Source organism: Microcebus murinus, chromosome 5 (assembly GCF_040939455.1).
Source record: "Microcebus murinus isolate Inina chromosome 5, M.murinus_Inina_mat1.0, whole genome shotgun sequence".
Lineage (NCBI taxonomy): Eukaryota > Metazoa > Chordata > Mammalia > Primates > Cheirogaleidae > Microcebus > Microcebus murinus.
The window spans coordinates 77,498,446-77,512,876 of NC_134108.1; the positions used below are offsets into that span (position 1 = coordinate 77,498,446).

The 14,431-nt window shown below is 34.1% G+C and overlaps 1 long non-coding RNA gene across 1 annotated transcript in view; it reads right to left on the reverse strand.

Annotated features, from left to right (window-relative positions):
• LOC142870895 (uncharacterized) overlaps positions 1–13,639 on the reverse strand; it is a 40,176-nt gene extending 26,537 nt beyond the window's left edge. The window contains exon 1 of the long non-coding RNA XR_012919219.1: positions 13,441–13,639. This is a non-coding gene — a long non-coding RNA (uncharacterized LOC142870895). The remainder of the gene's footprint in view (positions 1–13,440) is intronic.
• Positions 13,640–14,431: the final 792 nt, after the last annotated feature.

Here is a 14,431-nt window from a genome sequence, read left to right on the forward strand (position 1 = left end):
AGTTATAGACCTCATAGGAGGCTCACAAGGCAAGTGAAAGTGGAAGTAGGGCGGAGTCACCAAGATATGCAAACAAGAAAACACCAGCTGCCTGGAAGCCAGCATCTTGTCATGGAGTGTATAGTGCCCTTATAAAAATCAGAATTGTATAGATCAGATCTCTATTTGGAATTGGCTGTCAAAATTTATAATTATATACATACACATTTAGAATAACTGAACTAATTTTTTTTGTGTGTGTGTGAAAAAGCTGATATTGAATAAAAAAATTCTGAAATGGCATTGTGGATTTTCTCCCTGTGCTGCCTATTGACAATCAGATATTAGAAGTGCTTGAACTTAAACCAACCTAAGTGATTTACAATGGAATTGCACCTTTTGTAAACTGTGTCCTTTAAATGTTGGCTTATTTTTTAAAAATTTGTTGGAAATCTTTAAGAAAAGTTTTTAATGACTGGGGTGTTAAAACTTAAGCTTTTAAACCTTTTTAACAAATTGGAATTTTTGAAAACAATGCTTGCAGCAGGAAAATAATGATGTTTATATCCAAAAATTGAAGAAGAAAATGAACAAATTAAGTGACATGAGCTCCAATGGATTTGAGATTTAATTTATAAATTCTATAATTGCAATTTGGAATATCTTGACTTGTGGAAATAATCTTTTCACGGAACTTTTATTTTGTTTGAATAATTCTTAAATTCTGTATTGGAATTGAAACTGAGCAGGCCTACGGTTTTGCAGTGTCTGGATTTGGAAAAGTATTCAAAGGATCGTAGAGACAACTTACTTTAATAATTTTTGCTCAAAGCAAAGTTCTCTGGAGAACTATGATTGAAATTATTTGGGTTGCAAAATTAACCTATTTCAGCATATTAAAAAGAATAAAATAGAAATGAGAATAGCCTTCATTTGTCAGGTATTTTTCTGAGCACATCAAAACCTTTAGAAGATATTTTTCTCAATTCAAAAAAGTATGTTTCATAAATAAATTCCACTTGAAAATGTTAAAATTTCAAATTAACTTATAATAAAATATGATTTTAATGAATATTTCAGGAAATTTTATGAAAAACTTAAAAATAATAAGACCTTAATGAAAAAAATACCCCTAAAATGGGTATGGAAATGTATCAAGACTAGTTATTCAACATATTTATTTTTAGTGTTCAATCTTTTTCCAATTTGGCTTTATATATGTTTTATTTTTGTTTTAAAATTATAATTTTGAAAATAATTTTAGAATTAAACTATTTTATATATTTACCAATCTAATAAAATCAATTATCAGTTAATAAATAAATATTTTGAAAAATAATATCATTTTAATGATTTTAGTACTTTTGTGCATGCTCAGATGTGTCCTGGTTGACAAGAAATTATCTAGTCACCTTTTTTTAGTAGTTGCATGGCCTTGAGAAAATTATTAACTTCATTAACCTTTAGTGTTTTCATTTATAGAATGGAGATGGTATTATTTATCTCAAAGTCATGTATGAGGGATAAAGAAAATAATATATGTAAAGTGCTAATCACAGTACATATACTCTGTATATAGCTCTATATACTCTGTAGTATATAGTATATAGACTATATACTCTGTATATAGTCTCTGTATATAGCTCACTTAATAACTAGCAATATTATTAATATTATAATGGTTGTTTTAAAAGTGGCTACAATCAAATAGACAATCAACAAATATTTAAGGAATATTTTCCACTTGCTTTACACTATGGTAGGTTTTATGGCAAATGCAGGAATAAAACAGTCTCTCATAACCTGCTAGAAGAGTTGCCATTTACACCCATGAAAAATATAGGAAAAATAGTTTTACTCAACATATTATAGTTTTAAATGCATATCTGTTTGGTAAGGACTTTGAGATAGGAGAGAACACTGTGAGCTGGTGTTACTATTTATTCTTTACAATATGTTCAGCACTATATGAGAAGCTGGAAGTACAAGAAGACTGAGTTCTCGGTCTCAAGAAAGTCAGACTCTCCTGAATCAAGGGAAGCTTCCTGTGTCGGGTGAGAGGCACTGTTTTGGGCTGTAGAATAGATCATCACATGGAGGGGGTAAGCATTTTAGGGGGGGTTTATGTGGGAGGTTGGCTTGGCTGGAATGGACGGAGTATTGGAGGGCTGGTGAGACGTAAGGCTGAGTAGGCAAAGTGAGAAATTCCACAATAAAAACACTTGGGATTGCTTTCTGAGCATGGCATTTGTGTGATGCCTGGCATAAGAATATATTTCCTGAGTCCTGTTAGGTTGCTAAGTCTTCTGTTATTAGCTTCACAATTCTTACATTCCTCCTGTATTACGCTGAGAACAAATAATACAGGCTTCAATCTTTTTAACACTCATCCCTGTATCAATCAATTCTCAATCATGTGGAAGGCTGGCATTAAGAGCCAGACTGTGGCGTGGAGTAATCACGTGGCTAGATTTTTCCAGACATTTGCCACAGAAAGACAACCATAGTATATCAGACCTCATTTCTTTATTTTATAGGAGGAAACCAAGGCCTGTGGCAGTTGCCTAAGATCACACTGGCTGTGTGGAGGGCTAGGACCCAGACTCCATTCTCCTGACGCCTGGCGGTGACTTTTTCCACTACATCAGCATCCCCAGAATGTGATCCCAGGAAGGTTCATTCCAGGAGGTGTTAATTGGGGTTTTGAGAACAAAGGGTTCTAGGGAGAAAAATAATCTGGGAAATACTGCAAATTTAATCCTTCTCTCAAAGGTCCAAAGTTCACAGTAGCACATTAAAGACTTAAGAGAGTTCCAACAGTAAGAAAAAAAACAAATGTACATAATAATGTTAAATAGTTAAAATAACTTTCTTGCAGAGGAAGACTTTTCTTGGTGTACTTTTCTAATGGGGAATTATCTTCCCTTCACACCAGTTTGAGAAGACCTTACTACCCTGCTTTCTCATTTTTCAAATTTAGAGTAGCCCAACAGACTGTGTTGGGGGCAGCTGAAATGAGGAGCCAGGATTCCCACTGAGAAGACAGGCAGAAGGGCTTCACAGCAGGGCTTCAGCCTCACAGGTGATGGAAGGAATAACTGGAACGCCTCAATTTATTGAGTGTCTTCAGACTGATGAGGCATATCCTGGGCTGAAACATGAGCTAAGTGTATCTTATTTCTCATTTATTGGAAGCGGTATGGCTAACAGTTAAGAGGTTGAACTAGGTGTCTGCTAGCCTCATTCTTGTCTAGCTATGCCATTTAACAGCTCTCTGATCTTCACGGTAGTTTTTTAGTTCTCAGAGCCTCCATTTTCTCATCCACAGAATGGGGCTGGTGATTCCTAAATCTCACAATTCTTGTAAGAGTGAAATGCTGCAATATAGAACATCCGATGTGTTATATGTAATGGACCATATATATAAGAATCTTTGCAGAATTCTTGGAACCTAGTGTGTGCTGGTGCTGAACTATGTGAATACTGTGTGATAGCTCCTGCTCATTGGGTTCAGTGGATGTGACAGGCATGTGTAAGTGCCTTTACACATGTAAACATATATGTAACATATATATGTATATAAATGTACTTTATACTTCATATATTTGAAACCATAGCTGCCATATCCTGTATGCCAACTAGTCTGCTAAGGTTTTTTATGAATTATTTATTCTTGACAATAATCATGAGTTCATTCTTGTAATATTTCCATTTTTATGGGGGAGAGAATTAAGGCACAGAAAGACTAAATAACTTACTCAAGGTTACACAATTAATACATTGGCAGAGCCAGGCTTTGGATCCAGTAAGATGTTATGTTTTTTGGCCTCTTTGATGAAGATAAACTATAGCTTTATTTTGAATTTTAAATTTTTATTTTTGTGTTAGCCATATAAACAGTATAATCTAGAAGATGTTCGGGAATTATTTTAAAATATATAAAACTCAATAATATTAAAATAAATCTAAAAAATTTTAAAAATCTATTATATAACCATCCAAACATTAATTTCATGTGATATACGCCCTTCTAGCCTTTGCACAAAAGCATATTTTTTTCGATAATTATAATTAATGTTATGCTCTTCTTTATTCCTAATGATTAGATCATAATGGTTTTAATTTTAATTTTAGTTTTCATAGTTATTATTTTTAATGCCTACACAATATTTCATCAAGATAACATAACATAATTTGCTCAATCATTCCTACACTGTCAAGAATTTTGATCTTTTCTAACTTTCCAATTATTCTGCATACATAATCTAGTGTTATTTTTTATTTTGTGTAATTTTTTTTTCATTTCAGCATATTATGGGGGTACAAATGTTTAGGTTACTTTTAATTAAAAAAAAATCCCAAACAAAAAAGCAAGCAAACCTAAATCATCAACATTATTTGTTAATTTAGAACTCAGTATTTATTTGATCAATTGTGTTTTGGGATTCCAGTCACAGAATATCATAATCCTTTGGAAAAGCCACTTAGTAATTTCTGGAATTTTTAAAGCCTGGCTGGGGTTGCATATACACTATTCTTTCTAAGAGAACATGGTACAGCCCGCTCGCACAAACATCCCCCGTGGGCATTTATCACCACCCATATTTCACACTCAGAAATGGAAGAGGGAGTGGCCAAATAAGTCAAAGTCCTGCAGAAGAGAAACACGGTTCCTATTATCGGTCACTTGAAGTAAGTTACACGGTGTCAACCAGTCTGCTAAAATGAACTTCCATGGCTGGTTAAGTGTTTTCTGCATTTTTTTTTTTTTCCTCTTTTAGTGGTTCCCAACCTTTTTGGCACCAGGGACTGGTTTCATGGAAGACACTTTTTCCACAGGGGTGGGGTGGGTGGGTGGGGAGGGGGGATCTTAGGCGGTGATGCCAGTGATGGGGAGCAACTGTAAGTACAGATGAAGCTTCCCTGCTAGCTAGCCCCACCGCTCCTCACCTCCTGCTGTGCTGTGCAAGGGGAGCCAAGTGGGAGGAGCGTTCCTAGGTTTCATGGAAGGCAATTTTTCCACGGACAGGAAGGTGGGGCGGAGCCCTGTGGGCTGGTCCCTAACAGACTGCAGATGGTACCAGGGGTTGGGGAGCGCAGCTTTAAGTTATACTCAGTGTTGCTGTTAACAAAAGAATATCCCTCTTTTATTTCATTAAAAATATACTTATTATACCTCTGCAAGTACTGGATCCAGAAAACATTTTTTTCCCTAATTGATTCCACCTGCACTAAAATTACATTTTTCATTCTCCTTAACTGCAGTCAGTATTACGGGTTTTGACAAAATATGAGATATTCATACACATTTTATCCGTTGGACTTTTTGCTGAGGTTATAGAATATATATAGAAATGGCTTGGCTGCAGTTCATTTTGCCATCTAACATTTAGCTACTGAATAATGCCACATTATCTATTTTTGGGTCATACTTATATTAGAAATAAAAGTTTATTGAGGTTTACAGACTTTTTCTTACTTCTTTTTTTCAGAGTGAGGCATACTTTAAATTTGGTATTGCAATTTATCCCAACAGTGTAGAGCCTGCTTAGGAAATGGTTCATTTTCCAGAGTATACTGCAAGGTTAAGTTTTGTGTACCTTTCTTCCAGGGCCAAGTACAGCTTGCCTACATCTGCAACCCTAGGGGATATGGTCACTGCACAAACTTCATATTTTTAAATGGAAAAGAAGAAGCAATAGTTCTCCAAAGACTCCTTTAAGAAAGGCAAAATTATGGAACTTGAGTATTTTCTGAAATGTTTGGCTTCATCATATATTTACATTAGGAACCCACTGTTTTCCTTAAGCCCTCAAACTTTTATTTTAAGACCTGTATCATTCTAAAGCTATAAGTTAACTGCCTAAGGATGGAATTTTACAGGATGTGCTGTGGACAGGGTGTGGGCAGAGGAAAGCATATGTTTTCACACTTTAAGTTGTTAGGGAAAATGGTATTTGAGCCCAAATTGGCAATCACATGGCAGGAAAATCTTGCTTGGTCAAAAAAAAAAGAAAAATTTGTCTGCTCTGTTGAACCACATGATTGAGCTCTTCATAATCATGTACATTTTTTTTAATTGTTCACGTTTTTAAGCAAAATTAGAAAAAATGTTGGGAAAGAAAGGATCTCGAGATCCTAGATTGAGGTTAGATTTCCATGAGCATTTCCATCTTCCATTGTGGTGCCAGGATTGCAACATCCATTCTAGCTGACAAAAGTATAACTAGAGCTCATCTTCAAACTCTCTAGCCACTAGACATTTCCACTTAAACATCTTGCCACCATCTGAAACTTATTTAATTTTGAACTCATCTTTTCACTGCCCCTTAAAACTATTCCCCTTCTTGAATTTCTTATATTCATCTCATCATCATTTTCTCATCCCTCAGACATAGGAGACTTGAAATTAATTTTAACTTCCTCTCCCTCCCATTCAATGAGCCATCAAGTTCTTCATTCTATCTTTCCCAAGTATCTGTCCCCTCCTGGTCATACCCATATACCCTTATACCTTGGAAACAGCACACATCTGATCCAGAATGTGTTTTGGAGTTAAACACCCTAGCATCAAATCTTAACACTGTTATTTACCATCCTGGGTAAATAAAATAGGGCTGGTACAGCTACCTTGTACAATTGGGGTAACAGTGAAAAATAATGTACATAAAGCATAAGGCTTGACACCAACCAGGCTTTATAAAAGTAAGTTAGGACTATTAATGGATTTTCTTCTTGCTGCTCCCCTCTTTTATGAACTCAATAACACTAAACCAGTTTAACTATTAATAAATTATTTTAATCATACCATCTTCTCCACCCTCTGGATTTTCCACACCCCAAAGCCTGGTTATAAGGTATGTGGTCAGCACTCTCTTTCTATGCACACTTGAATGCTTCACTGCAGCCAACCAGAGTAACAGTCCCCAGAAACTAGTTTACATTTTCCTAACTTTTGTGTTCTGCTTTGGCTCACACTGCCCTATTCAGCTGGAGTTTCTTCTCTTTGTAAGTCCTTTCTATATTTCCAAATCTTATAGACTCTTCAGGATGAGGTCAAATCCACCATTTTGCAAAGTCACCCCTAACCAGGGAATATGGGAATAATTTTGTCATCTTTGGAATTTCTTTGCTTCTTAAAGTCAGTTACTAATTTGTTGGGAAGTTCGTCAGTCTATACCTTATGACATGGTTTTCAATGTTATTCTGAAATTTTATTAATATGTATTATTGTTATTTGACCTTTCACATGTTTATTTCTTAGCTCATCAATTGTTTTTTCAGTTCCTTGAAGCCACAAAGCATGTGTTTTACTTTGTAGTGTCTGTCACAATCCACCTCTCTCTCACTTTTTCCAGTGTAGAAACCATGAGTGGGGGGAAATTTTTCTGTATACTTAGTGCCAGGTCTACTGGGGAGAAGGGTATCATGGATATGGCAGTCCAATACTTTGACCATCTGCTCAGAGATTTTTTTTTACTTTTCTGTAGCCCTGGGAACTACCTCCTTCACATATTTGAGTTTTTGGATACTTCTGGTGATAATCTTGGTGCTGTATATTTCTTTTTGGTTTTCTATGGACAGAAGTAATGCCAGCTTGCTTTTATGCCACCATTCTGGAACCAGAAGTCTGTTTCCATATTCTTCTTAATAGATAGTTCTTTTCTTTTCTTTTCTTTTCTTTTCTTTTCTTTTCTTTTCTTTTCTTTTCTTTTCTTTTCTTTTCTTTTCTCTTTTCTTCTTTTCTTTTCTTTTCTTTCTCTTCTCTTCTCTTCTTTCTTTCTTTCTTTCTTTCTTTCTTTCTTTCTTTCTTTCTTTCTTTCTTTCTTTCTTTCTTTCTTTCTTTCTTTCTTTCTTTCTTTCTTTTCCAGGAGTCTTTTATATTTTACACCATTTATGCCATGAATTCATAGGGAATAGATTCCATCACCTCAGGCTCCCTTCCATTTGTTCTCACAAAGTGTGCTTCTCTGGGAGGAGCAGGCTGGCACTTCAGTTGAACCAGATATCTTTTTCTTTGGCTTCCTTCTTTTTCTGATCATTTTCCTTCATACATTTCAGGAAGCTAACTCTGCACCCAACACTGAAGCTCCCAAGTATATAAAGCAAACATTAACATATCTAAAGGGAGAGATAGACTCCAATATAATAATTGTAGGGGAATTCAACACCACTTCATTAGTAATGGAAAGATCATCCAGGCAGAAAATCTACTAAGAAAAATTGGAATTAAACTATACACGAGACCAAATATGCCTAACAGAAATTTATAGAACATTTCACCCAACTGCTGCAGAATACATATTCTTTTCATCAACACATGGAACATTTTACAGAATAGACCATATCTTAGGAGACAAAATAAGTCTCAATAAATTAAAAAAAATAGAAATCTTATCAGGTGTCTTTTCTGAACACAATGTAATAAAACTAGAAATCAGTAATAAGAGGAACCTTGTAAACTACACAAACACATGGAAATTAAACAACATGCTACTGAATAACCAATGAGTCAATGAAGAAATTAAGAAAGAAATTTTAAAATTTCCTAAGACAAATAAAAATGGAAACATGATATAGAAAAATCTATGGGATAAAATTAAAGCAATACAAAGAGGGAATATTATAGTAATAAAAGCCTATGTCAAAAAAGTAGAAAGGCTTCAAACAAACAACCTAACAATATCTCAAAGAAGTAGAAAAGCAAGGACAAACCTAATCTAAAATTAGTAAAAGGAAACAAACCATAAAGATGACAGCAGAAATAAATGAAATTGAAAGTAAAAAAACAAATATAGAAGATCAACAAAAGATTTTTAAAAAATAGAAACAAAATTGACAAACCATTAGCTAGACTAAGAAAAAAAGAGAGAAGATCCAAATAAATAAAATAATAAATGAAAAAAGACAACATAAGAACTGAGACCACGGAAGTTCAAAGAATCATTAGAGAAGGAACAACTATATGCCAACAAATTGGAAACCCTAGAAAAAAATGGATAAATTACTGGACATGTATAATCTACCAAGATTAAACCTTAAAGAAATAGAAAACCTCAAAGGACCAATAACAAGTAATGAAACATAAGCCAAAATAAAAGCTTCCCATCAAAGAAATGATCAAGACCTGGTGGCTGCACTGCTTAATTCTATCAAACATTTAAAAATTATCAATTCTACTCAAACTTTTAAGAAAATTGAAGAGGAGGGAATACTTTCAAACATGTTCTATGATGCTAGCACTGCCCTGGCACCAAAACCAGATAAGAACACAACAGCAAAAAAAGAAAACTATAGGCCAATATCACTGATGAAAATGATTTCATCAAATTTCTCAACAAAGTACTAGCAAATTGAATTTGACAACACATTATAAAGCTCAACTGGAATTCATCCCAGTAATACAAGAATGGTTCAACATGTGCAAATCAGTAAACATGGTATATCACACTAACAGAACCAAGAACAAAAGCCATATGATCATTTCAATAGATGCTGAAAAAGCGTTCAATAAAATTCAACATGCCTTTCAGATAAAAACCCTTAACAAGTTGGGAATAGAAGAAACATGCACAAAATAATTAAGGCCATATATGATAAACTAAGATCATACTGAACAAGGAAAAATATAAAGCTTTTCCTCTAAGATCTGGAACAAGTCAAGGATGCCCATTTTCACCATTGCTGTTGATATAATACTGAAAGTCCTGGCCAGAGAAGTGAGGCAAGAGAAAGAACAAAGCATATCCAAATTAGAAAAAGATAAGTCTGGGTTACAGATGACATGATCTTATACTTAGAAACACCTAAAGACTCCACCAAAAAACTTTTAGAAGTGATAAATGAATTCTGTAAAGTTTCAGGATATAAGATCAACATATAAAAATCAGTAACATTTGTTGGCACCAACAATGAACAATCTGAAAAAGAAATCAAGAAATAAACACCCTTTACAATAGCTACAAACAATATAAAATACCTAGAAATCAACTTAGCCAAAGATATGAAATATTTATACAAGAAAAACTATAAAAAACTGATGAAAAAAGTTGAAGAGGATAAAAAAATGGAAAGATATTCCATGTTGTTCAAATTAATATTGTCAATATGACAATACTACCCAAAGCAATTTATAGATTCAATGAAATCCCTATCAAAATACCAATGACATTCTTCACATAAATGTGAAAAAAAATACTAAAAATTTATATGGAACCAAAAAAGAGCCTGAATACCCAAAGCAATCCTAAACAAAAAGAATAAGACTAGAGATATCATATTACCTGACATCAAATTATGGTACAAGTCTACAGTAACAAAAACAATATAGTAGTGGCATAAATGTAGACACATAGATAAATGGAATAGAATACAGAACCCCAAAATAAAGCCATATACCTACAATCTACTGATCTTTGACAAAGTAAAAAAAAAATGTACACTGGGGAAAGGATACTCTTTTCAATAAATTGTGCTGAGAAAATTGGATCGACATATGCCGAAGAATGAAACTGGACTCCTATCTTTCACCATATATAAAACTCAACTCAAGAAGGATTAAAAAAATAAACATAAGAACTGAAACTTTAAAAATGCTGGAAGAAAACCTAGAGAAAACTCTTCCAGATATTAGTCTAGGCAAAGAATTCATGGCTAAGACCTCAAAAACAAATGTGACAAAACCAAAAATTGACAAATGGGACCTAATTAAACTAAAAAGTTTCTGCACTGCAATAAAAATAATTAACATAGTGAACAATCTGTGGAATGGGAGAAAATATTCACAAACTATGCATCCAACAAAGGGTGAATATCCAGAATCTACAAGGAACTCAACTTAGCGAAAATAAAACCACATACTTCCCTAAAAACTGGGATAAGGACATGAATAGACATTTTTCAAAAGAAGATATATAAATGGCCAAGAAACAGGAAACATCACTAATATTTAACATCACTAATTAGTGGTTAACATCACTAATCGTCAGAGAAATGAAATTAAAACCAGAATGAGATAAGTACCTTACCCCTATCAGAATGGTCATTATTAAAAAGACAATAGATATTGGTGAGGATGGTGTGAAAAGGGAACATTTATACACTGTTGGTAGGGATGTAAATTAGTACAACCTCTATGTAAAACAGTATGAAGATTTCTCAGAAAACTAAAAATAAACCTACCATTCAATTCAGCAATTCCACTACTGAGTATCTACCCAAAGGAAAAGAAATAATTATATACAAAAGTACCTGCACTTATATGTTTATGGCAGCACAATTCACAATCACACAGATATGGAATCAACCTAAGTGCCCATCAACTGATGAGTTGATAAAAGAAATGTGATACACACACAGATATATACACACTAAGGAATACTAAGTCATTAAAAAATGAAATAATGTCTCTTGCAGCAACTTGGATGGAACTTGAGGCCATTTCTTAAGTGAAGTAACTCAAGAATGGGAAATCAAATACCACATGTTCTCACTAATAAGTGGCAGGTAAACTAGCAGTTTGCATGGTCATAATAGATAATAAGAGAATAGTAGAATAACATAATAGTAGAAGAATAGATAGTGAAAATTTCAATGGTGGGAGTGTGGGTAAGGGATGAAAAATTACCTATTGGGTGAAATGTCCAGTATTTGGGTGATGGGTACACTAAAAGCTGAGACCTAATTGCTATACAATATATCCATCTAACAAAACTGTACCCCCTAAATATATTGAAACTTAAAAAAAGTTATATGGAACCACAAAAGACCTTGAATAGCTAAGCAATCCCAAGCAAAATAACAAAGCTGGAGGCATCACATTGTCTCACTTCAAAATATACTGCAAAGCTACAGTTATCAAATCAGCAGGGTACTTTTATAAAAATATATACACAAACCAATGGAACAGAGTAAAAGAACCCAGATATAAATACATGCCTTTACAGCCAGCTCATTTTTGATTAAGGTCTCAAAAACATGCAATGGGGAAAGGAGAGTCTCCTCAATAAATTGTGCTTGGAAACTAGATAACCACGTGCAGAAGAATAAAACTAGACACCTATTTTTCATCACATACAAAAATCAAATCATAATGGATTAAAGGCTTAAATCTAATACCTGAAACTATGAAACTACTAGAAGAAAACTTTGGGCAAACACTTTGGTAAATTTGTCTGGGCAAAGATATTTTATGTAAGACCTCAGAAGCATATGCAATAAAAGCAAAAATAGGCAAATGGGGCTACTTCAAGCTAAAAAGCTTCTGTACAGCAAAGTAAACAATCAACAAAGTGACCAGATAACTTATAGAATAGGAGAAAATATTTTCAAACCATCCAGGGTTTAATAACCAGAATACATAAGGAGCCCAAACAACTTAATAGCAAAAAACCAAATAACCTAATTAAAAAGTGGACAAGAGACCTGAATAGACATTTCTCAAAATAAGACATACAAATGATCAACAGTTATATGAAAAAATGCTCAACATCACTAATCATCAGAGAAATGCAAATCAAAACCACAATGAGATATCATCTCATCCTAGTTAAAGTGGTTTTAATAAAAAATACAGAGAATAATGGATGCTGGTGAGGATATGGAGAAAAAGGAACCCTCGTATACTGTTGCTGGGAATGTAAACCAATATAGCCACTATGGAAAATAGTATGGAGGTTCTTCAAAAAATTAAAAATGGAACTGCCATATCTTCCAGCAATTCTGCCACTGGGTATATAGCCACAAAAGAAAATAAATCAATTATCAGAGAGATAACTGAACTCCTATGTCTATTGCAGCACCATTCACTATGCACAATAGCCAAGATATGGAATCAACCCTGTCCATAAATAAATGAATGGGTAAAGAGCACGTAGTATATATATACAATGGAATATTGTTCAGCTATAAAAAGAATGAAATCCTATGATTTAGAGAAGGATTGATGAAATTGGAGGCCATTGTGTTAAGAGAAATAAGCCAAGTACAGAGAGAAAAATATCACATGTTCTCATTCATATGTGGGAGCCAAAAAATTAGATCTCATGAAGATACAGAGTAGATTAGTAGTTACTAGAGGCCAAGAAAAGGAGAGTGATGAAGAGAAGTTGAGTAAAGGGTACAAATATACAGTTCCATAGAAGAAATAAGAAACTGTTCAGTAGATGTGTAGGGTAACTATAGTTTGCAATCATTTATTGTATATTTCAGAATAGCTGGAATGGAATAATTTAAATATTTCCAGGATAAAGAAAAGACAAATATTTAATGTGATGGATATCCCAATTGCCCTGATCTTTACACATTATATAAATGTATTAAATTGTCACATGTACCCCTACATATGTACATCTATTAGCTATCAATAAAAATTTTTAAAAAAGAAGAATATGAAAATACAAATAAAGATGACTTTTCTATAAAGAATAATCTAGAATTTAATTTTCAAAAGCATGTTCATACCAAACTCCTTCTGTTTCCCTTCCTTGTTTCCTTCCTTTCTTTTTTCCTTCATTCCTTTCTTTCTTCTTTCCCTTTCAGGACAGACACCTGAAGTAATCTTAAAATCTCCTAGGATTTATTGACCACTTGCTGTGTTCCAGGCTCTGTGCTAATTACCATCATATCTGATCTCATTTACCCCTCATACAACTCTATGATGTCAACACTATTTCTGATGAGGAACTTGAGACTCAGTTGGGAACATAACTTGCCCAGGGTCAGCTAGCTGGCTGAGGCTCTAACTCCCTCTGGCTCTGAAGTCCTTACTCTTAGTCACAAACAAAACTGCCTCACTCTTTCTCCCCACTCCACTCCATAATACTCAGCACATAATAAATCATGCCAGTTTTAACTCCTAAATATTTTTCATTGTTTTCATGCCTATTGCCACGGTTCCAATTCAAACCCACAACAGTATTTAACTGGACAATTGCCACAGCCTCCTGGTGGTTCTGACTGTATCTAGCCTTTCTCTAGTTATACCTGTCTCAGATAGTGGTCAAAGTGATATGTTCAAAAAGCTACAAGGGCTTCCTGTTAACTATCAGACACTTCAGTCAGGTGATGTTGATGCTTATGGTCTGGAACACACATTGAGAATCATTGCCCTGTAGGGTCCTGACTGAATTCAAAAGAGGAAATGAAGCTATGAAAGATAGGAATCTGGCAGTGGGAAGATGGAAGAGAAAAGGATAACCCCTGGAAAGCCAAATGAATTATTCTGTTTTTACCTAAATGTTTGACATCACACACACACACATACACACACACACACACACACACACACACACACACAAATAAAATTAAGTTAAGAAAAACAAAAGCAAAAGAGAACGAACAAGCTCATTGCTATTTAAGGTCAAAGAAAATGAAACTGATTCACAGATAATTTCATGTAAGCATTAAAAGAATGTCTGAACTGTGGGAATTTCCATAATCCTTAAAAATCAGT